General features: G+C 43.8%; 1 non-coding gene across 1 annotated transcript; it reads left to right on the top strand.

Moving 5' to 3' along the window:
• Positions 1–21,002: 21,002 nt before the first annotated feature.
• Positions 21,003–21,077, top strand: TRNAT-AGU (transfer RNA threonine (anticodon AGU)). The gene has a single exon. It is a non-coding gene; the product is annotated as a tRNA-Thr (tRNA).
• The last annotated feature ends 1,636 nt before the right edge of the window (positions 21,078–22,713 follow it).

The following is a 22,713-nucleotide window of genomic DNA, read 5'->3' as shown; positions in this document are numbered from 1 at the left end:
CTTGGGGTTAGGGTGAAGGGGGCTTTTTTGGGGGGGAGGGGTTGGCAAAGTTCCTGTATTGTTAAAAGTTATTTTTTTTTACTGTTTTAAAAGTATTCAGTGTTTGATTTGTTGCTGCTGTGTTGTGCTGCTGCTGTTACTCTTCTCTTCGGGTTCTTGGGGGGGGGTGCTGTTTGGCCTAATTTCCATTGTTTAAAAGGCCACTTTTGCCCCCCCTTTCCTGGTTCTGGTTTTAGGGGGGGGGTGTTGTTGACTGATTTGGCCTGAGCTTTCTTATTGTGAAAAGGCCATTTTTTAACACTTGAGTTGCTTGGCCTTGTCTCCTGTTGTCCCTTTTCTTGGTTTGGGGGTGGGGGTGGGGGTGTTGTTAACTTATTTGGCCTGAGCTTTCTTGTTGGTGAAAATGCCACTTTTTAACACTTGGCCTTTTGTGATTCTGCTGGTTTTGTTTTGGTTTTTTTAAATTACTTCTGGTTGGTGTGGGGGTTAGCGAGGGTGTGTGTGGGCTGGGTCACTTTCTTGTTTTTATAGAGTAGATTGTGTGTTCTGTGGCAGGGAAGCTGGCATCTGGGTGAGAGACCCAGAACCAGCAGGCTTGTTGTGGTTGGCCAGCTCTCTCCGTGTTGTTTGGGGCAGGGCTGGAGGGCTGGCATCTGTAGATTGTGTGTTCTGTGGCAGGGAAGCTGGCACCTGGGTGAGAGACCCAGAACCAGCAGGCTTGTTGTGGTTGGCCAGCTCTCCCTGTGTTGTTTGGGGCAGGGCTGGAGAGCTGGCATCTGGGTTTGCTGCAGCCAGGTCTGCAGAGCAGACCTTGAGCAGATTGTGTTTTGTGTGGCAGTGACGTTGGCAACTGGGTTTATATTGCTTCCATGCCTGCAGGGTTCATAGAGTAGATAGAGGGATGTAGTGCATTTGGGTCCTATAGAGATTCTCTGATGTGGTTAGGTTTGGCTTTGGGTGCCCCAGGAATTGGACCCCCTGATCCAATTTTTTTTGGCCTTGTGGGTTTTGTGTGGGACAGTGCCCTGAAGCTGCACAGCAGTTTGGGGGGCTCTCCTCAAAACCCCCTGCTCCCCAGAGCCACTTTTCCCACGACAATTACCGTGAGGAAGTGGCTAATTGGGCTTTCCCCATCATTGTTGGCAATGGGCCTTTTGGGGAGCCCAAAGACAGGGACCCCCTGGCCCAATCTTTTTGGGACTTGGGGGGGGTGGAGGGGAGAGTCCCCTGCAGGTCCCCTGCAAATTTGAGGGCTCTCCCTCAAACCCCCTGCCCCCCAGTAGCCTCTAATTATGCCCTATGTTGCCATTGATTTCAATGGCCCATAGGGTATAATGGGGCCGTATATTCGGTAATAGCCGCGCATCTACCGTATATGCGGCTATTCCGAATGCGGTATTCAGGAGTATACGGGGATTCCGAATCCCCCCCCCCCGCCGTATACTTCCAAATCCGTGTAAAACCGAATTTTATTTTTTTTTTGCACATCCCTACTAGAGAGATGGATATAAAGCAGCTTCACGTTTTCATGTGGCCAAGACCTGGTTGCGTTTCATATTTCAAAATTGTCGTGGCACAGTCCAAGTTGAAAGGAAGAAGAGAGCATGGGTGTGTGGTGATGTGGGCAGGGAGAGGAGAGATCAGGACCTTGAATCAAGCACTTTTTTTGAAGGGATGTGGGTTTATTACAGGAAATGTTGGATCCCACTAATCTGGCAGAAACAGTGGCTGGGATCGCCTCTGGTTTAGGAGTGGAAAGAGAGGAACTGCTGGTTTCCTTGCTTTCAAATACTATGCTTCTGATAGCAGTATCTGAGCAGAGCTCTTTCAAGCTACCATAAGGCAAATTGCTGACAAGCTGTTTTTGAACTGTTGCGCTGCTGTTCTGGTTTACCAGAGCACCCCTGACAAGCTGCTGCTTAACGACTGCCAGTGAGGGGGTCAATTGCACTGTTGAACAACTGTTACTGTTAAAAGGTTTTTCCTATGCCAGTCCTCTCCTCTGCTGCCAGCAGGAACAGCTCCCTACCCTCCTCTAAGTGACAGCCCTTCTAATACTTCAAAAAGGCAATCATGTCTCCCCCCTCAACCGCCTCTTCTTCAGACTGAATGTCCCCAAGTCCCTTATTCTTTCCTCATTGGGCTTGCTCTGCATGGTTCTCGGAAGTAATCTACAGTGAGCACTGTGGCACCTACTCTCTACACATGCACAGGATTGCCATTTTAGTTTAAAGAAAAAAGATGATATTGGATTTATATCCCGCCCTTCACTCTGAATCTCAGGGTCTCAGAGCAGCTCACAATCTCCTTTAGCTTCCTCCCCCACAACAGACACCCAGTGAGGTAGGTGAGCTGAGAGAAGCTTTCCCAGAAGCTGTGATAGCTAGGCTGATCCAAGGCCATTCCAGCAGCTGAAAGTGAAGGAGTGGGGAATGAAACCTGGTTCTCCCAGATAAGAGTACATGCACTTAACCTCTACACCAAACTGGCCCTCCTTTCTCACATCAGACTTTCTAGTTAATCATAGAATCATAGAGTTGGAAGGGACTTCCAGGGTCATCTAGTCCAACCCCCTGCACAATGCAGGAAACTCACAAATACCTCCCCCTAAAATCACAGGATCTTCATTGCTGTCAGATGGCCATCTAGCCTCTGTTTAAAAACCTCCAAGGAAGGAGAGCCCACCACCTTCTGAGGAAGCCTGTTCCACTGAGGAATCGCTCTAATGGTCAGGAAGTTCTTCCTAATGTTGAACCGGAAACTCTTTTCATTTAATTTCAACCCATTAGTTCTGGTCCTACCTTCTGGGGCCGCAGAAAACAATTCCACACCATCCTCTATATGACAGCCCTTCAGGTACTTGAAGATGGTGATCATATCACCTCTCAGCCGCCTCCTCCAGGCTAAACATCCCTAGCTCCATCAACCTTTCCTCATAGGACTTGGTCTCCAGACCCCTCACCATCTTCGTCGCCCTCCTCTGGACTCCTTTGTGAGGTTACAATAGGGAGCCAGTTCTAGCTGCTTTTTATCCTACTGAAGACTATCTTCAGCTTCCTTCCTCTTCTCCCACATCTGACAGGGACTGCAGCCAGGGTTTCCTTTGTTCCTTGAACATTTATATACAGGGATTCTTAGGCAATTTAGTAAGTAAATATGGTAAATTATTTGGCTTTTAATAAAGCCTCATATGACTTTGTTTTAATTCTGAAGTGTCAAAATTAATAGAGTTCAGATTTTCTTATCTGCACCTCCAGGTCCAGCATCTTTAATCTTGACCACAGTTGAGAAGCAGAGCTAAATGCCCAGGCTGCCTGCCAGCAGGGCTTTTTTTTCTGCTGGAGCCCACAGGATCTGAGCTCAGCCTGGGCTGGCCAGGGCTCCAGCTGGCCCAAGCTGACATGCAGCAGCCATGTGCTCCCAGGTCAGGCGGTGTGGCCTAATAGGCAAATGAGCTCCAGCTGGGCTATTTCTACAAAAAAAGCACTGCCTGCCAGCAAAGCACTTGTTTCAGCTCTCAGATATTCATATTACTCTGCAATAAGTACAATCAGGCTCATTGTAAAGTGCAACAGTAAGCTGTTGTGGGTTTTTTCCCCCCTACAAGAAAACTGGTATGGTCAGTTTATCATTATACCTGCTTCAGAAGTCAAAACAGGATAAACTGCTGAAAAGTAAATTAAAATGGTTGGCAGAAAAGAACCTTTAGTGTTGCGTTACTGTGTGAGTCTACATCATTTGGGCCTCATGCACTGTCCTGAGATGTTAAAAGTAAAAAGACTGTCTCTGTTTTCACATGTGAAATATTGGAGCATACAAGATAATGGATAATAGAATTCTGCTCAGTAACTGACAATAAAATATCAAATAGCCTTTCTTGTAAAACCACCTTTCTGTCTTCAAGGACTATATGTAGCAGGTAAATAACGAAGCCCCACACATTGCTTGGTTTGAAACGAGGTATTTTACTTTGACTTCAAAGTAGAACTTGTCGGCATAAGCCCAAAATGACTAAGTTAAAATCATCAGCCTTCTAACCATTTTTATCCATCCCCAAAACAAGCAGACAAGCCCACAGTCCTTATCTATTCAAATGTCCCACCTCCTGCTTTCCTTACAGTAGGTTTCCACAGTCCCTCTGCCTTCATGCGTTTATCAGTTTAGCAGAAGCTTCTCAGAGGGGCGTCTCATCTATTTTACAACCTTGGATTCACACCCATTTGGGCTGTGGCCTAACAAGTTACTTTTAAATGTTGCATCAGACATTCTCTTCTGAAGGTGCAAAAACCATATTTTCATTTATTATTATAGGGGTGTTCATAATTATTCAGGGGTCCCTCTTCATATGCAGTTTGGAAGTAGAGAGAAAAAGAGATTTCTAGTTATTAAAAAGCAAAGAAATTATTATTAACAATATTTTTAAATGTCTGTAATTATTACCTATATGGACTTCTGTTTATTAAAACTTTAAAAAATCACTGTTCCACATTGTGCCAAAGAAAGCTTTCAGCAAAATTTAAGCCTCTGCCAGTAACTCTTACTGAGACGAGATACACAGCAAACCCTTTCGCACTAAATGGCATCTGTTAGTCTCCCTAAGCACTTTTCAGAAGCCAATTTTAAATTAACACAGAGAAAGAGAACAATGATAAGGGATGTTTGCAACACTAGTACTATGTGAAGCTCATGCAAGGATCCCTGATCTTCCTGTTTCCTCTCCCAACAGCCATTTCCAACCCCAGGAAAGTTTACTTCCAGGGTTACTAGGCCCACATGAAATAACAGCCACCTGGGCTAGATGGCTGCAGTAGGGGGAGCAACAGGGAGAAATTGTTCCTTTCTTCCTGTTGCATTTGGCAAGGTTGAAAGGGAAGAGAAGAGCTTCTCAGAGGGAAAGAGAAGAGCTAGAAAGTCTGGCAATCATCAGTGCCTTCCACTACCAGATTGCAGGAAGTTCTAGGGTTGCCAACATTCAGGTGGAGCCTAGAGATCTCCCAGAATTACAACCGATCACCAGGAAACAGAGACCTCTGGAGAAAACAGCTGTTGTGGAGGGTGGATTCTACAGCATAATATCCCAGTGAGGTATCTGCTCCTTGAACCCTGCACTCCCCAGGCTCTATTCCCAAATCTCTAAGAATTTTCCAAGTGAAGTGAACAACCCTAGCAGGAATTAGGCTTGCCAGCTTCTAAGTAGGGGCTGGAGTTCTCCCAGAACTACAGTTGGTCTCAGTTCTCCTGGAGAGAATGACAGCTTTTACATTCCAGCTGAACTCATTCACAGGAACCAATAGGGTTGCCAAGTCCAATCCCAGAAATATCTGGGAACTTTGGGGGTGGAGCCAGGAGACTTTGGGGGTGGAGCCAGGAGACACTGGGGTGGAGCCAGGAGACACTGGGGTGGAGCTAAGGGAGAGGGGGGAAACGGCGCCGGGGAGCGTGGCGAGCCGCCCCGTCTCGGAGCGGGTGACGCCGCTGCGCAGCTGCCGCCTCTTCTCTGCTTGCCGTGGCTTCTCCACCGAGATGGGCTCAGGCTGAGCCCATCTTGGAGGAGCAGCTGCAGTGGGGCGGGGGGCGGCAGCAGCGCGGTGGCCTCGCCCGCTTCGCTCCGCCTCTGGGGTGGAATTGGAGGGGGGTGGAGGCGGGCCGGGGGCGTAGCGAGCCGCGAGTCCAGGTCCTAGAAGGGCCCAGATTCGCGGCTCGCCATGCTCCTGGCCTGCCTCCGCCATCTCCTTCTCTGGTTTTGCCTCACTGGTTTTGCCTGCACTGCTGCTGCCTCTTGGCTGCTCCTCCGAGATGGGCTCATCCTGGGTCCATCTCGGAGAAGCAGCTGCAGTGGGCGGGGAGGGGGCGGCAGCAGCGCGGCGGCCTCGCCCGCTCGAGGATCGGGCAGCTCGCCATGCTCCCCGGCGCCGTTTCCCCCTCCCCCCACTTCCATTTTTTGGGGGGAGCGGGGGAAGAGGGTGGAAATCCTGGGGTCCCCCGCCAGGGCGGGAGGGTTGGGAAGCCTAGGAACCAATCTTATAATGGAAAGGCAGGAAGTTCATCAGATTGGGACAGAGGGGAACTTGATCCAGAAAAGCATGAGAATACTGACCAAGAGTTATGCAGGCCCAGAATTAATTTTTGATACTTTGTGGGGGGGACAGTTCTTGAACCTTTTACATCACAATCCTGAGGGATAAAATGATGAGGATCCTGAGCAGCTGTATATGAACATTCCATTTATAATTTGCTCCTGGAGAGAGGATGAGCAGGGTGAAATTTAGATTTCGTATTTCTGCACATTTTGTTTATGCCCCAGAAAAAGATGACTAGCACCTCAATAACTGTAGACAGGAATACAAAAAATAGCCATTAGAAACACAGTGATACTATGAAGAGAGCACACTGAAAAACATGTGTGGGGTTTTTTTTGTTTTTGTTATATTCCCCATTTTGTTTCTTTTCTTTTTTTAAAACAATGACTAGTCCAAGTTTGTGTGAGGTTGCCATCTGGTGGCACTTGAAAATAAACATAGATACCATAAGAAGAGTTCTCTTGGATCAGACCAATAGGGCATCTAGTCTAGCATCCTGTTTCCCATGATAGCCAAACAAAAGCCTTCATAAAATCAGGACAGGAAGCCAATAGCTTTTCCCCTACCTTTGCTTTCTAGAAATCACTATTCAATAATATACTGTCTCTGAACACAAAGGTTCTCTTGGACTAGTCGCTGACAAATCCAACACCCCCAAATTAGTCTAATCTTATTTTTAAAACCCATGAAACCAGTGGCCATCGTGGTATTTTTCTGGCAGTACATTCCACAGAATAATTACACATCTAAATATATAAAACTGCCTTATACCAAGTGAGACCATTGTTTCATTTAGCTCAGCCACTGTCATTTTTAATGGGCTGCAGCTCTTCAGAGTTCAGGGAGAGAACAATCTTTATTTCCTAACCTTTGTTATCTGATATCCTTTAAGAGGAGATGGCAGGGAACTACCTTTCCTTTTTGTACCCTTAGAAGCTCATTGATTCGCAAATCTTAAGCAGCAGAAGACATCTTTCTTTCTTTCTTTCTTTCTTTCTTTCTTTCTTTCTTTCTTTCTTTCTTTCTTTCTTTCTTTCTTTCTTTCTTTTTCTAAGACAAATTTTGCAATTGATAGAGTGTTCTTAGGATCCTTACCACTGAGCAAAAGAGCCAGGGTTTCTGGAGTATGAGGAAAAGGAGACAATTGGTTGAATAAAGGCTTAATATAGTAATCCTTCATGATCTCAAAAAACCTGCATTCCAGCAGAGCGTGAAGAGATGTATCAATCCTATTAAGGCCACAAGGGCAGATTCGATCAGTGTAGGGCCTATTCAAAAATTTCCTTTGCAAAACCACTGTAGGTCAGAGAACTACCAATATCACACAAAAAAGTACTTTCTGTATGTTCTTTGTTTACTATATGTCCCCTCTTTTCTCTCTTCTTTTTTTAAACTATGACTAATCAAAGGTGACATCATCGTGGTGCGTGCACACGAGGGAAAGTCCCCTACCGGCAGCTGGGGGAACTTGGCAACCCTATATGCAAAACAGTCTATTTACTAGTCATTCATAGGGCTGGTCACAAACCAGGAAAATGCAGTTCTAGATGTCATTCAAATACTTTGCCAAAACAATGATGTTTGGAGAAAGGTCAATAAAACTGGGGAACCAAAAGTAAATTTGATTCTTCTTTTTTTTAAGCAGGAGCCAAATACAAACCTTTAGCTTAACCCCATCAAGAAAAAGGGATGGGACATTGCATTACTAGCAATCATAGTGTGACTATTGTCATGCTCAAACCTGAACTTTTAAAAGCAGGTTATTTATCAAGGTGATAATAAGCGAGAGTTTTATTTTTATTTTTTTACACAATAAAACAATTTATTGAAACTTGTTTGCAGTACAGAATACTTGCATAAACAAATTGTTACAGCAATGTAATACATTCAAGCACCCCCAAGACCATTCCCACCCCCCACCACCAAGAGCTTAAGGGGAGCTACCAAAACATAAGTTCAAATTCCTCATTTCAATTCCCACACTTTTTATCCATAGATACAGCGGGTTCCAAATCTTTTTACAAGTCGGGTAAGACTGTCCTCTTAATTTCGTTGTTAGCATATCTAGTTCTGCTGCCTCTAATAGCTTTTGCACAAACTCATCCCTTTCTGGGATTTTTGCAACCTTCCAGTACCTGGCGTATAACATTCTAGCCACAGTAACAATATATAACAAACGTTTTTTTTTCTAATTTGGGGAGATTTTCCTTTACTATACTTAACAGGTAAAATTCAGGTGTATGCGGAAGTCTTATTTTGAAAATTTTCTGACACCAGATATTTACTTGGGCCCAATATTTTTTGGCGTGAGCACACTACCACCAAATATGATATAAGGTTCCTTTCACCTTCCCGCATTTCCAGCATTTGTTAGAGTAGCTTGGATAAATCTTGGCCAGTCTCTCCGGAGTTAAATACCATCTATAGGCCATTTTGTACAAGTTTTCTTTAAATTCATATGCTAAAGTTAATTTAAGGTTTTGTTTCCAAATATTATCCCATTCTTTCAATTCAATATTGTATCCGAAATCACTCAGCCATCTAATCCAGCTCTCTTTAACCAATTCATCTTGCATTTTATTCATTAACAACCAATTATATATTTTGGAGATTAGTTTCTGCCCATCATATATTATCATGTCCAAGTCGTTTGGTTTTTTAAAGAAACCTATTTTTTTATCTGCCTGAAATCTAGAGTTGATTTGTGTTTTTGTCCACCAATCCAATTTGATATTATCATCTAGGACCAAGTTTTGGGTGGAATCTAACAAAACATTGTAATTGTAATTGGTATCCCAACAATAGACATTAGGATGTAGAGATGCTTCCATAGGGGAAACCCAGAGAGGGACTTGGGTATAAAATATTCTCCTTATTTCGGTCCATATCTTAAAGATCGGTTTCCTAACAACATGGCGAAAAAAATTATTGTTCTCCAGGGGGGGGTTGATACCATATGTATGAGTGCCAGCCTTTAACCAAATCTGCTCCCTCTAGCACCAGCAATCTTTTATTTTCCAGGAGTAACCATTCCTTCGCCCAGGCAAGGCAGCAAGCTTTGTAGTAAATTCTCCACTCTGGCAGGGCTAAACCACCTCTTAGTTTACTGTCTTGCAAAAATTTAAGTTTTATTCTTGGCTTTTTGCTTTGCCAAATAAAGGCCGATATCATCTTATCCAGCTGTTGGAAAAAGGCTTGGGGGAGCGAGATAGGAATCATCTGGAAGAGAAAAAGTATTCTAGGCAATATGTTCGTTTTAATAGAGGCTACTCTTCCCAGCAGGGAGATTTGCAAATTTTTCCATCTGTTCAGGTCTGTCTGAATTTCCTTTAAGATTTTGTGGTAGTTATCTTTTTGCAGTGTTCTCAAATCACTTGACACACAGACGCCCAGATATTTCACTTTCTTCTCACATCTGAAACCTGATTTATTCTCCAGGGATGTAATTTGTTCCTTTGTTAAGTTCTGTGTTAGAAATTGAGTTTTGCTCCTATTTACTTTAAAGCCCAAACTGTCCCAAACTGTTCAAGTCTCTTCTTAATATGGTCAATTGAATGCATAGGATCTTCTACTATGAATAAGACATCGTCTGCAAAGGCTTGAATTTTGTATTTTTCATCCTTGACTCCAGTTCCTTTGATTCGATGGTCTTCTCTTATACTTTTAAGGAGAAATTCCAGCGTTATAATGAATAGTAGAGGAGACAGTGGGCAGCCTTGTCTCGTACCCTGCCTGATTTCAATAATATCAGAAAGCTGACCGTTAAAGTTCACTTTTGCGTTTTGACTGGTGTATATCACTTCAACTAGTTTACAAAATTTTCTTCCGCACCCAATGGCTTTTAAGGATTTTAATATAAAACTCCAATTGACATTGTCGAATGCTTTTTCAGCATCCAACATAATGCCAGCGAATTGTTTATCCGGATGTTCACGATAGCACTCTAGTATATTAAGGAGGTATCTTATGTTCTGGCTCATCTTTCTTCCAGGAACAAAGCCTGTTTGGTCAGCGTGTATTACGGATGAGATAACTTTTTTAAGTCTGTTTGTCAGGATCGTGGCATATATTTTATAGTCTGTGTTTAGTAAACAAATAGGTCGATAGTTCTTTATCGCTTGCGGATCTGTTCCTTCCTTATGTATCAGAGAGATTACCGCTTCTCTCCAGGATGTTGGGATTACAGCCGAATCTTGAATTTCCTTGATCACATTTTTATATGGAATTAATAGGGATTCTTCAAATACTTTAAAAAATTCAATTGGTAGGCCATCCGGGCCCGGCATTTTATTGCTTTTCTGTTTTTTAATTGCTTCACAGATTTCATGAATAGAGATCGGTTCCTCTAAAGTTTCCTTCTGCACTTTGGTTAACTGTTGGATTTGGACTTCTTCAATATATTCCAACTGAAGTTGTTCAGAAGTCTCGCGTTTATCATAAAGGTTCTGATAGAAGTTTTGAATGATTACTTGCATTTGCGACATTTTAGAGACCTCCTCATTTGCGTCGTTCTTGAGTGATCTGATGAAATTTTTCTCCCTTTCCTTTCTCAACCTGTATGCCAACCACCTGCTTGGTTTATTCGCGTTCTCAAAGTGATTTTGTTTCGCCCATTTCAGCTTTTTTTCCAATTCGTCGGTGACAACAGGTTAATTTCATGTTGTATGGCATACACTCTTAGTTTCGTTTCCTCTGAGCTCCTCATTTTTTGTTGTTTTTCTTGTTTGCTTAATTCTAATATTAGGTCGTTCCTTTCTCTCTTCCTTTTTGCCAGGTAGCCAATTGCAAGAGTTTTAATGAAGATGTGGTAACAATTCAACACTGATTCATATAGTCAAAAGTCAACCTAAGAATATGAGATTGAAAAATAGGCTTTTTAGTACTACTCACAACTCCAGAAAGGGCCTGCACACTCTCTCCAGATCCAAGTGGAAAATGTTCTTAACAGAGACGTTATTGATACAGTGTGCATGTTAAAATATTTTCCACTGGTAAAGAGTCCATATAGACTTGCCAGTCCACAGGTCCTGGTGGAGGATCCCCTAGTTTTGCAGGCTCCTCCCAACCAGCAGCCAGTTGACCAGGGGAAAGTGCTGCTCCAACAGCCACCATGTGCCTTTAGATCTCAGGCAGGTTCAGAAGCTTGCAACTGCTTTTGTTTTGGAAGATGTGTGTGTGCCTTTAAATATCAGCCAGACTGAAGCTGCGGGCTGGTGGCGAGGGCAAGCGGGAAGAGTCACATGTGTATGACAGAGAGGAAGTGAGAGAGTCCAATCCCTCTGTTTGTTTTGCATTCCTTTCAGCAGGGCTTTTTGGGTGGAAAAAAGCCCAACAGGAACAAATTTGCATATCTGGCCACACACCCTGATGTCACCATTGTTTCACATAGGGCTTTTTTGTAGAAAAAGCCCTGCAAGGATTCACTTGCATATAAGGCCACACCCCCTGATGCCAAGCCAGCTGGAATTGTGTTCCTGTGCGTTCCTGCTCCAAAAAAGCCCTGCCTTTCAGAAGCTGTTTGTGTAGTAAAAGACACAGTAAAGAGTTAACTAGAACCTGAGTATGGGTAGAGGAAAACTCCACCCCCTAGACCAGGGGTGTAAAACTCATTTGTTATGAGGGCTAGAACTGACATAAATGAGACCTTGTTGGGCCGGGCCATGTTGGGCCAGGCAATGTGTGTTCCTATTTAAGATTAGGAAGCAGAGATATAAACTTTATAAAGGACACAGACAAACACCATTCATTTTTTTAAAATAAAAACTTAAAACATGCTTAAAACATTAGCAAAGACTTAAAGGTGCTTTCTTTGTATGTCTCCCATGGAATCCAGGAAACTGGGCCAAGGAAGCTCTGGCTCTTTCTTTCCTTCCCCAGGGGACCAGAAGGGGGAGGACCCTCAACCAACAGAAAGAAGAGAGGCTTGGCTCAGTAGTTCTGCTGTGTGATTAAGAAAGCCTGGCAAAGCAAGTTCTGGGTTGCCAGGTCCAATTCAAAAAATATCTGGGGACTTTGGGAGGTGGAGCTAGGAGACTTTGGGGGTGGAGCCAGGAGCAAGGTTGTGACAAGCATAATTGAACCCCAAAGGGAGTTCTGGCCATCACATTTAAAGGGACTGCACACCTTTTAAATGCCTTCCCTCCCTTGTAAATAATGAAGGATAAGGGCACCTTCTTTTGGGGCTCAAAGAATTGGACGCCCTGGTCCAATCTTTTTGAAATTTGGAGGATGTTTTGAGGAGAGGCACTGAATGCTATGCAGGGGGAGGTAATCATGGCATCATAACATTATAGGATGCTTGTGTAATGTTGTTTGTTTGTTGTTATAGTTGTAATTATGCTATCAATGGAGCACTGTATGCTAGAAGAGTGATCGAAGCAGGATTTGTCAAGTTGACTTCCTGTATGTCGGGATTCCTCCTTTGAAGTTTTTTTATGCCTTGCACCTTTGGATATTATTGTCTGTAAAATTGTACACTGTATCTGATGAATTACATCATTGCTATTTGGTCACCATAACTTTTAGGTTGTTTTTATATATACCCACCTGGGGTTTGGCAACCTTACTGGCAACCCTAAGTCTATATAAGAACACAGTACCTCAGGGTCAGCTGCTAAACCACCAGAACATTACTTGCAGTCTTCCTTAATGGGAACTAGCCTAGCCTCTTACTATCCTGTTGCTAAGCAACACTTCACAGAGACTTTCTGGAAATCTTTCTTTGTCCTCTGCCTAGATGGCAGTCTTCCTAAACTTGACATTTGTGAATACCACAAAGCAACAGATTTGAGGCATCCAACCTTCCATTAGCTATTGATCTCTTAAGGACCAAACCTCTCTCAGTTGGCTTTCACCAGCCAAGAGGCTCATGTAAAGAAATATGGTTCCTTGCTTTTGCCTTGTGTCATTGAAACTTTGGTTCATGCTGCAGAGGCCTGCACATATTTCCCCAGTTAAAGACTAGACTCAGCATGATCTTGTAGTGAAGATAGCTTACATCTGGAAGGGAGTACCACCTTACCCTGGCCTACAAATTAGTGCATGCCAAGCCTTTGAAATATTATTCACACCTGTGGGAAAGGGCCAGGACTGATCTGAACATAAGAACATAAGAGAAGCCATGTTGGATGAGGCCCATCCAGTCCAACACTCTGTGTCACACAGTGGCAAAAAAAATTATATATACACACACACTGTGGCTAATAGACACTGATGGACCTGTGCTCCATATTTTTATCTAAACCCCTCTTGAAGGTGGCTATGCTTGTGGCCGCCACCACCTCCTGTGGCAGTGAATTCCACATGTTAATCACCCTTTGGGTGAAGAAGTACTTCCTTTTATCCGTTTTAACCTGCCTGCTCAGCAATTTCATCGAATGCCCACAAGTTCTTGTATTGTGAGAAAGGGAGAAAAGTACCTCTTTCTCTACTTTCTCCATCCCATGCATTATCTTGTAAACGTCTATCATGTCACCCCGCAGTCGACGTTTCTCCAAGCTAAAGAGTCCCAAGCGTTTCAGCCTTTCTTCATAGGGAAAGTGCTCCAGCCCTTTAATCATTCTAGTTGCCCTTCTCTGGACTTTCTCCAATATTATAATATCCTTTTTGAGATGCGGCAACCAGAACTGCACACAGTACTCCAAATGAGACCGCACCATCGATTTATACAGGGGCATTATGATACTGGCTGATTTGTTTTCAATTCCCTTCCTAATAATTCCCAGCATGGCGTTGGCCTTTTTTATTGCAAACGCACACTGTCTTGACATTTTCAGTGAGTTATCTACCACGACCCCAAGATCTCTCTCTTGGTCAGTCTCTGCCAGTTCACACCCCATCAACTTGCATTTGTAGCTGGGATTCTTGGCCCCAATGTGCATTACTTTGCACTTGGCCACATTGAACAGCATCTGCCACGTTGACGCCCACTCACCCAGCCTCAACAGATCCCTTTGGAGTGCCTCACAATCCTCTCTGGTTCTCACCACCCTGAACAATTTAGTGTCATCTGCAAACTTGGCCACTTCACTGCTCACTCCCAACTCTAAATCATTTATGAACAAGTTAAAGAGCATGGGACCCAGTACCGAGCCCTGCGGCACCCCACTGCTTACCGTCCTCCACTGCGAAGACTGCCCACTTATACTCACTCTCTGCTTCCTATTACTCAGCCAGTTTTTGATCCACAAGAGGACCTGTCCTTTTACTCCATGACTCTCAAGCTTTCTAAGGAGCCTTTGATGAGGAACTTTATTAAAAGCTTTCTGGAAGTCAAGGTAAACAACATCTATCAGGTCTCCTTTGTCCACATGTTTGTTCACCCCCTCAAAGAAATGTAACAGGTTAGTGAGGCAAGATCTTCCCTTGCAGAACCCATGCTGAGTCTTCCTCAATAACCCGTGTTCATCAATGTGCCTACTCATTCTGTCCTTGATAATGGTTTCTACCAACTTTCCTGATATTGAAGTCAGACTGACTGGCCTGTAATTTCCCGGGTCTCCTCTGGAACCTTTTTTAAAGATGGGGGTGACATTTGCTACCTTCCAGTCCTCAGGAACGGAGGCAGATTTCAATGGAAGATTACAGATTTTTGTTAGAAGATCCACAAGTTCAACTTTGGAGTTCTTTCAGAACTCTCGGATGTATGCCATCCGGACCCGGTGACTTATTAGTTTTTAATTTGTCTATCAGTTGTAGGACCTCCTCTTTTGTCACCTCAATCTGACTCAGGTCTTTCAACACCCCTTCCAAAATTAGTGGTTCTGGGGCGGGCAAAAAGTTCTCATCTTCCACAGTGAAGACGGAGGCAAAAAATTCATTTAGCTTCTCATCCATTTCCCTATCCTCTTTCAGTAATCCTTTTACCCCATGGTCATCCAAGGGCCCCACTGCCTCCCTGGCTGGTTTCCTACTTCTAATATATTTGAAGAAATTTTTATTGTTGGTCTTTATGTTTTTTGCAATATGCTCCTTGTAGTCCCTTTTTGCCTGCCTGATCACAGTCTTGCATTTGATTTGCCACAGCCTGTGTTTCCTTTTACTAATCTCACTTGGACTGGTTTTCCACCGCATAAAGGAGTCCTTCTTACCTTTTACAGCTTCCATTACTTTGTTTGTTAACCATGCAGGCCTTTTCTTATGCCTGTTTGTGCCTTTCCTAACTTGTGGTATGTATTTTATCAGAGCTTCTAGGATTATAGTTTTAAATAGTGTCCAAGCTTCCCCAAGGGTTTTGACCGTATGTACCTTTCCTTTCAGTTTCCTCCTCACATGCCTCCTCATCTCAGTGTATTTACCCCTTTTAAAGTTAAACGTGGTTCTGGCAGTCTTTTTGGACAACTCCCTATTTATACAAACGGTGAAATCAATAACATTATGGTCACTGCTCCCAAGCGGCGCAATCACTTTTACATCTCTCACCAAGTCTTGGGCATTACTTAGGACCAAATCCAGGATCGCCCCACCCCTGGTAGGTTCTGAGACCATCTGCTCCATAGCACAGTCATTGAGAGCATCAAGAAACTCAATCTCTTTCTCTCAACCAGAACACATATTGACCCAATCAATCTGCGGGTAGTTAAAATCACCTATTACAACACAGTTTTTACATTTAGCCACTATCTTTAAGCCTTCCATCATATTATAATCGTCCTCTCTCTTTTGATTTGGTGGGTGATAACAAACTCCCATAGTTAAATTTCCTTTTGGGCCCTCTATTTCAACCCAAAGCATTTCTAAAAGTGAATCTAATTCTCTGACCTCAGTCTTACTGGATCGTATATTCTCTCTGACATACAGAGCCACCCCAGCTCCAACCCTTCCCTCCCTATCCTTCCGATATAGCTTATATCCAGGAATCACCGTGTCCCACTGATTCTCCTCATTCCACCAAGTTTCTGAAATTCCTACAATGTCTATGTTTTCTCCCAACACTAAACATTCCAATTCACCAATTTTACTTCGAACACTTCTAGCATTTGCATACAAACATCTATAATTTCCCAGGCAAGCTAGGCCCGCCACCTTCCTCCTGCCACCTCGAGACTCTGGCAGACAGTCCATACTGTTTGTCACCTTCACAGTGGACAACTCTGGTCCGTTACCCGGTAAAAAAATAGCAGCTAATCCTTCATCTCTTTGAGACGAGTCCTCCCGAACCAGAGACATTTCATCTCCTGTCGGCTTTCCCCCAAGATTTAGTTTAAAAACTGCTCTGCCACCTTTTTAATTTTAAGCGCCAGCAGCCTGGTTCCATCCGGGGACAAATGGAGACCGTCTCTTTTGTACAGCTCCCGCTTGTTCCAGAAAGCATCCCAGCGCCTAACAAACTTAAACCCTTCCTCCTTACACCATCGTCTCATCCACTCATTGAGACTTCTAATTTGTGCCTGTCTCTCCTGCCCTGCACGTGGAACAGGTAGCACTTTTGAGAAGGCTACCTTGGAGGTCCTGGCCTTAAGTCTCCCGCCTAGCAGCCTAAATTTTTCCTCCAGGACCTCACAACTGCATTTCCCCACATCGTTGGTGCCAACATGCACCACGACCACAGGCTCCTCCCCAGCACTGTCTATCCGCCTATCTACTACACGCATAATGTCCGCTACCTTCGCACCAGACAGGCAAGTCACCATACGGTCAGTACGCGGTTTCGCCACCCAGCTGTCTACTTGCCTAAGGATCGAATCACCAACTACCAACCCCCCCCCTCTCCCCCTGCTCAGGGATGGTTCCTTGGTGCGAAAGGATTTCTGCTCACCAACCGAAGAAGAGGTCCCTTCTGAGGGCGAATTCCCCTTATCCTCAGCACAGTGCCCTGTTCCCTCTCAACCCTCACGCTCTCTGGCAGCAACGGGGCTGCTACGTTCAGAGCGGGGCTCATCTAATACGCCCCTGAGAGTCTTCCCCAAGTGCCTAACTGACCATCTCTGCTTCTCCAGGGCAGTCACCTCGGCCTCAAGGGTACGAACTCGTTCCCTGAAGACCAGGAGCTATATATACAGTCCTCTTTAAATGCTGTTTGTTTAAGTGCCTCCCCTTCCGGAGTGGAGCAGAGGCCCTCCTCAGCAATCAGCAGCAAAGTTTCATTTCTCTCAAAGTCTGACCTGAAGCCTGGACCTTTGACCACCTACCAGGTAATGTTTTAGCTTGGGAAATTCAGACTGCAGTGGAACAGGCTTCCTCGGGAAGTGGCGGGCTCTCCTTCCTTGGAGGTTTTTAAACAGAGGCTAAATGGCCATCTGACAGTAATAATAATAAATAATAATAATAAAATTTTATTTATACCCCGCCCTCCCCGCCGAGGCAGGCTCAGGGCGGCTTACAAGGTGTGGCAAAAGGCATGTTAAACAATAAAACAATTATACATTTCAATACAATTTACAATTTACCATTAAATTTTTGCATAATATAAAACAGTCTAAAATCAGTCTAAAATAGTTTCATCTTAATAATAAAATTTTATTTAACAGCAATGCTGATCCTGTGAACTTAGGGGGAGGTATTTGTGAAGATCTGCATTGTGCAGGGGGTTGGACTAGATGACCCTGGTGGTCCCTTCCAATTCTATGCTTCCTATCCTACAGGGCTGATTTTTCTTGTTAGCTCCCTGAAATGCCAGGAGACTTGTTCTTTCACTCCTGTGCTAGGAGAATAGACAGAAAGGAATGGTGGCACTACCAGACTAGAGTGAGAATTAGTCTCTTTCTGTTATTTTGTAATTTTGTTTGCCCTTGCCTTAACCAAGAGTCCTTAGCCCCAGTTGGGTTGAGCACTCTTGACAGCTCAAAGGTCTTGCTCACAGGGGACAACTCGCAGATCCCCAGACACACCATCTGTGGTCATAGGCAACTCCAGTTTGAAGTCAATTAAAAATAAAATACCTGCTTTTGATACCTCTCTCCAATTCTGTGTCCCTAGTCTACCCTAAAATGGAAGCAATCTTGCCTGAAAAGTAAGATAGGAAGCTTATCGAATGTGTATGGGATACCTCCGTATAGACGAAGTTGCACTGCAAGCCTGGGATTGTGACTCTGGGTCTCTGACAAAATTTGCAGCCATGAAAAACTGGATAACAGAGAAACGGAGGGGGGGGGGTATTTAACTTTTCCTCATCTGCTGCTTCTACCAAAGTGGGGCCCTCAGTGCATGTTGACAAGTTGGTAATTTCTTGGGGGAAAGTGCTCTGGGCAGGTTCTGCACAGAGAAAGCAGATCATCTTCTACAGATCACTCTTCCACCTTGCCACTTAGAAGATATTTAGTGGAAATTGGCTCCCTTACCTGAAGAATACTGCTGCCAAACATGTAAGTCTCAGCCCTGGTCTCTGGATGATGGCAGCCCTACTTGCTTCCTGATATACATGGCAGGTGACTCCAGATGACACCCCCATGATAGGATGTAAATGCTGATTTTTTGCAAATTCCATTCTTAAGGAAGCATGTTCTATGAAAACTTTTTGTTAACGAGCAAAACTGCACTCAAAAGATGATGAATAGAGAAGGTGACACAGTAATAGGGAGGAAAGGGAAATGTAAACTTAATATATTAGAATGACAGCTATCTGAGGAGAAAGAACAGGGGAAACAAGTTATCACATTCACAAATGTGAACAAACACAAGAATCATAGAGCTGGAAGGGACCATACAGGCCATCTAGTCCAACTCCTTGTGAAGTGCAGAATCAGCCCAGAACATCCCCCTGACCAGTGTTCTTCCAGCCGCTGCTTGAAGATTGCTAGTGAGGGGGAGCTCACTGCTTCCTTCAGTAGCTGATTCCACTTTTGAACAACTCTTACCATAAATTTTTTTTCCTAATATCCAGTTGATACCTTCCCACCCTTAATTTAAACCCATTATTATTTATTTAAATCCAAGTAAACAATGGGGTTCTTGCTACTCAATAGTTATGGGTTTGCTGCTTCAATTACAGTCTGAGACAGGTAACACCTATGACAACCCATGCTGGGCCACCTGTAATTTATGCAAATTGTAATTCAGCCAGCAGCCAACAGGGAATTGCACTAATTCATTTTTGCGGCAATAAAAGCATGTCTAATCATTTTAACTACTGGCTGAGTCCAAAATAAAGCCAAAGTAGCAACAATGAACAAGCAGTTGTCTTTTCTGCATTAAGCAGAGGCATAAATTAAGTTCACAACAATCAGTAAAAACCATAACTGTATTATAACAGTTAACATGTAATTACAATTGCTTTCACAGGAATCCATGTCTGTGTAGTTTAAAATATTACCACATTAAATGCATGACAGTAGATTAACTGCAGAACTGGAGCTGAGAAAATAAATTCACAATGCATAATTTATATGAAGGATTTTGCTTGTTCCTGCTTGCTAAATATCTACAAGCATGCTGCAGCCTCCTCAGATTTGTTATTTAAATATGGTTTTTTAAAATAAAATTCTACAAATGGAATGCTGTGTTGTTTATCCAGTACTATATATGGAAATGGTATTCACTGAACACACATGTGGGGTCACAGCTGAGACATTTAAGCTTTAAAAAATTTCTTAGAGGAGACATTTTTATCAACAGCTAGAATTTTTAAAGGTGTGGTTTTTTTGCATTAACAACAAACATTCAAAATTAAGCTTTCATGTGCTCTCTAAGCACATTTCATCAGACGAGGAATCTGGCACAGATCTGTGCCAGATTCCTTGTCTGATGAAGTGTGCTTAGAGAGCACACGAAAGCTTACATTCTGAATAAAACTAAGTTGGTCTTAAAGGTGCAATCGACTCCTATTTTGTTCTACGACTTCAGACCAAAACGGCTGCCTACTTGGATCTATTCAAAATTAAAATTAAATAAGAATTTTAATAAATAAGAGTTTTAATAAACCTTTCTCTTTTTTTCAGATGATGTCAGATGTCCTCTGCAAGTTGTTTCTCTCTACACGGAAACTACTGAAGTCTCAGCTGGCTGTGCCTTAGGGCCGAAACAGATATTATGTTTGATACGTGTCAGGACACAGGTGCCCTACCTGACTTGTACTGAAACAGAGCAGGTACTAAACATTAAAAATATTTCTGTCACCCCGGGTGGCTCCAAATGCAAGGGAGAAAGAGGGCTCCATGTTTCCCTCTCATATAATTTTCATCAGCAGAAACAGTAATGGGGAGGGGCCTATTTGCTGCCTCCTCTGGCTCCACATGCCCATTTGTAGGGCATAATGAGTCAGAAGAGGAGGAAAACAGGTCTCTCTGCAGCTATTTCCATCGGCAATAATGGCATTGGAGGGAAGCAGGAAGTTCATCCTTCCCCCTCACAGCATCTGGAGCAACATAAGATGACAAAAATATTTAAAAAGAGTTTTAAAGTTTAGTCATTCATTTAGTCATGAGTTAGATCAGGCATCTGTGTCCCAACATATGTCAAACGTTAACATGTATTTTGGCTCCTACTTGTCTATCACTGCTGTTTGCTACTGATATCCTATGTTTATTTTTTTACTTTTGATTTACGTATATCCCTCCCATTCCAAATGGACTCAGGGCGGCTAACAATCATAATAAAACCAACATCTCAATTTCAGGTATAAAACATTTAGAGATAAACAATTACAATTTAAAACAACGTATTGGTGCTATACAGAATGTTAAAGCATAGGCAGCTCAGATCATATTAGACCTTCCATTTATGTTGGTAGTTCTTCTGGTGGAATTGCCCAGCAGCATAAAAGCGGCAGCCTTCTCTAGTTGTTATAGGCCTGTTTTTACAAGTTCAGTTTTACAAGCCCTGCGGAATTGGGAGAGATCCCGCAGGGCTCTTATAACCTCAGGGAGAGCATTCAACAGCATTGGTGCTGCCACTGAGAAGGCCCTGGCCCGTGTAAAGCCCAGTCTGGCCTCCCTTGGTCTGGGGATGGACAATAGATTTTGAGTTCCCGAACACAGTGCTCTCTGGGGAGGGACTGTGGCTCAGTGGTAGAGCATCTGCTTAGTATGCAGAAGGTCCCAGGTTCAATCCCCGGCATCTCCAACTAAAAAGAGTCCAGGCGAGTAGGCATGAAAAACCTCAGCTTGAGACCCTGGAGAGCCGCTGCCAGTCTGAGTAGACAATACTGACTTTGATGGACCGAGGGTCTGATTCAGTATAAGACAGCTTCCTATGTTCCTATATGCGGAAAGGTGGTCCCTTAGATAGATAGATCCTCAGCCATGTAGGGCTTTAAAGGTCAATACCAGCACTTTGAAATGGACTTGGTACATAATAGGTAGCCAGTGCAACTTTTTCAACACTCCCATTGAGGGAGTCCCATTAACAACCATGCTGCAGCATTCTGCACTAGCTGCAGTCTCCAAGTCAGAGTCAAGGGCAGCCCCAAGTAGAGGGCATTACAGTAGTCTATTCTCAAGGGGACCACAGCATGGATCACCATTGCTAAGTCACAGTGCTCCAGAAAAGGGGCCAACTGCCGTACCTGCCGCAGATAGAAAAAAGGCGAACTTGGCAGTGGTTGCTATCTGGGCCTCAATAGACAAAGACTCCAGGAACACTCGCAGGCTGTTGACCTTCAGGACTGGAATTAGTGGCGCCCTGTCAAAAGCCAGCAAGGGGATTTCCTTTCCCGGTCCACCGTGGCTCAGACAGAAAACCTCCATCTTCATTGGATTCAGCTTCAGTCGATTCAGTCTAAGCCAATTTGTCACGGCTTGTAATGCCAGGTTCAAGTTATCCGGGGCACAGCTGGATCGGCCACCCAGCAACAGATAGAGCTGGGTGTTATCCACATATTGATGACACCCCAGCCCATACCTCCTGACAATCTGGGCAAGGGGGTGCATGTAGATGTTAAATAACATTGTGGACAGAACTGCCCCTTGTGGCACACCACATGTGAGTGGGTGCCTCCAGGACGATTCTTTCCCTATCACCACCCTTTGTCCCCGACCTGGAAAGAAAGAGACCAGCCATTGCAAGGCAGACCCCCGAATCCCCACGTCGGTGAGGTGGCTAGACAGTAGCTGGTGGTCAGCCGTATCAAATGCGACTGACAGATCTAGCAACAACAGCACCTCTGAGCCGCCTCGATCCAGATGTCGCAGGAGGTCATTCATAAGGGCAACCAAAACTGTTTCCATCCTGTGACTTGGACGAAAGCCAGACTGGAACGCGTAGAGTGGAGAAGTGTCATCAAGGAACCCTTGTAACTGAGTTGTCAGCCCACTCTATAACCTTACACAGAAAGGGTAGGTTCGACACCGGCTGATATTTCTCCAATTCAGCTGGGTCTGCAGTTGACTTTTTAAAGAGGGGGGGGGGTGTACAACAGCAGCAAACAGCAGCAAATGGTACAATCTTTTTTTTTAAGTATTTCTTTTTTTATTATTCCATTTAGTCTGTTACAACAAATATTTGTAGCTATATACATTTCGATCTCTCCCTCCCTCCCTTTACTCTTAGTCTTTTCACCTCAGCCATGGGCACAAAGTCTTAATCTTCCACTAAATGTCTTTTCTTCCTTCTTTCAATATCCAATCTAGATAGGTCTTCCATCTGGTCTTAATTTCATTAGATTTCCCTTCCCAAGTTGTCTCTTTGTTGATAGATGCCACGATGTCTGACTGTATAAATTCAAACAAATAGTTGTGCCAGATCTACTGTCCATTTACTT

This window comes from Heteronotia binoei, chromosome 21, assembly GCF_032191835.1.
Source record: "Heteronotia binoei isolate CCM8104 ecotype False Entrance Well chromosome 21, APGP_CSIRO_Hbin_v1, whole genome shotgun sequence".
Classification (NCBI taxonomy): domain Eukaryota; kingdom Metazoa; phylum Chordata; class Lepidosauria; order Squamata; family Gekkonidae; genus Heteronotia; species Heteronotia binoei.
The sequence above is the reverse complement of the archived record's forward strand: the minus strand, read 5'-3'. Positions and strand labels throughout refer to the sequence as shown.